We start from the raw sequence: 2287 nt of genomic DNA, 5'->3' as shown, positions 1-2287 counted from the left end.
AGAAAGACTGAGTGTGAGACTTTGATATTAGATAAAATGAATATTGATAAAGTTTACCTTTATGTACAGAATCTGAATATCGCAAAATATTTTTTAAAAATTGCAATAATGTCATATCGTGCGTTAAGTATCGTGATAATATCGTATCGTGGGATGTATGGTGATTCCCACCTCTAATATATAACTGAAAGGACAATAAAAATAATTTATTAAGTTGCAGATGCAATCATATAGTGAAAGAACAATGGAGGAAATATTTACATTTATTACTTAGAGTGGGACACTTTAAAACCTCTGACATCGGTTTTGTGACTAAAAGGGAATTTGTGCACGACTCCCTCTATGCATGTGTATGCACATGTGTGTGTGTGTGTGTGTGTGTGTGTGTGTGTGTGTGTGCATAGTCTAGGGCCTGTGCGATAAGGCTCGTTAGCAACCTGATGCCGTGCCACAGCTGTGTCTGTCCCAGCGGAAGCTTTCCCACCGAGGGACCGACTGCATCTGCATCTCCATACTGTGCAGCACACACAGACGTACACATGACTATATCCAGGTTTGAGCCTGCAGAGAAAAATGCAAAGCAAGACATAGTTAGTGGCAACTCACCTGACTAGACGGCTGTTCTTTATACACCTGGGAAGATGGTGGCACCCGGCACCGAGACACAGACGGACAGATAGGTACACACACACACACACACACACACACACACACACACACACACACACACACACACACACACACACACACACACAGTCAGATGCCAATAACTGCTCTCCATCATTTCCAGCTCATGCCATTCTGTAAAATATGCCTCTCTCGCTGCTAGTTAGCTCATCTGGTAGAGGAAGGTTAGTGTGAGGCAGGATGCATAATAAGGACACGCTCCTGCTGCACTCCATGCAAATGTGAAACCTGACGTGTCAGAGCCTTGATGGATCTGTTCTGACAGACACGGTGACAGTGTGGTGACAGCAACTTAAAAACCTACCCTCCTCCCTCTCCCTCTCTCCATCCTCATATATATTTACAACCACAGCATCCTAATGCACTTTCCACCCTAATCTCCCAGTTTCCTTTGCAGCTAGTTTAGAAATGTCCTCATATTTCACAGAATATGGAATTTTGTGATCTGACAAAGGTTGTAGGCTGATATGGGAGCTCTGTACTAGCGTTTGATATCAACATAAAGTGTATGGTGCTGGAAAATATGCAAAGACTGTCACTAAAAACTGCAGACTAAAATTCTTCATTCACCCTGAGGAAGTACTTTGAAAATGATCACACAGTCCAGTGATGTAGTTTGTAGTTTGATGTAGTCAACTGCAAGTAAATTATGATAGAAAATAATGTTCTATTGTAATTACACTACAACGTATGCATTGAGTATATGTAAAAAAAAACAACAACAACAAAAGAACAAGACGGTTTTGTTTCATGAGAAAATATTTCCAAATAGATGAAAATATAAATACCACCAACATCAAAAAGCAAACACACATTTTTCTCAGATTATTATGACTACCTCTAGATCTGCAAAGCTTTAAAAAGATCCACCAATCAAATGTTACCATCTTGAAATTGACAAAAGTTGTGCCTGAAACCTGTATTCTCCAACAGCATGGTTGCAAGTATTTTCATGCTACAGATATGTCAATGGGCCTCCAGAGGACTTCAAGAGTTCAGGTATTTGTCGAGCTTTTTCAGTATTGTGATCAGTGTTGAGGTAGTTACTCAATACCCGTGTATTAAACATTACTCGTAACTTAAAAGTGATGCAGTATGGCTGGTGCAACTTTCAGTGATCGTCTAATCATACTGTCAGAAGGAACGTGGCTACTGAGGCCCGAAAACTAACTAAAAATGTAAATAAAAGTAAAACGTGCAACCAACCATAACCTGTGTCTGTTGTGCTGGGACCTGTAGTAATATTGGCTAATGTTACTGTGATGCCCAAACTTCCAGTGCGACACGCTGGACCTGAAGCCAATGTAGCTGTTGTGTTGGAGCACATGGTGGCAGAGCTGGTATGTGAGGTAGGCAACCATCAGGAGCAGGCGACCACCTACCAGCAATCACTTGAGAAGCTAGAGACACAGGCTGAGTGCCAGATGCAAGTTTTGGAGAACCTGGTTGCTCAGTCTGGGTCCTCTCCTGCACCAGCTCTCTCTCTGGCCCTCAGTTACACTGCGTGGGATCGGGGAAGGGGATGAGTCTAAGTGTTGTACAGGAAAAGAGCTCACCAAGTTGCTGGTGCCAAAAAGCCATCAGGAATTACATTTCCAGG

Source organism: Aulonocara sp. 'chitande type north' Nkhata Bay, linkage group LG22 (genome assembly GCF_057382095.1).
Source record: "Aulonocara sp. 'chitande type north' Nkhata Bay isolate Kocher_YH1m ecotype deep benthic linkage group LG22, A_spYH_male_GT1.1, whole genome shotgun sequence".
Lineage (NCBI taxonomy): Eukaryota > Metazoa > Chordata > Actinopteri > Cichliformes > Cichlidae > Aulonocara > Aulonocara sp. 'chitande type north' Nkhata Bay.
Note: the sequence above shows the minus strand (reverse complement) of the source record.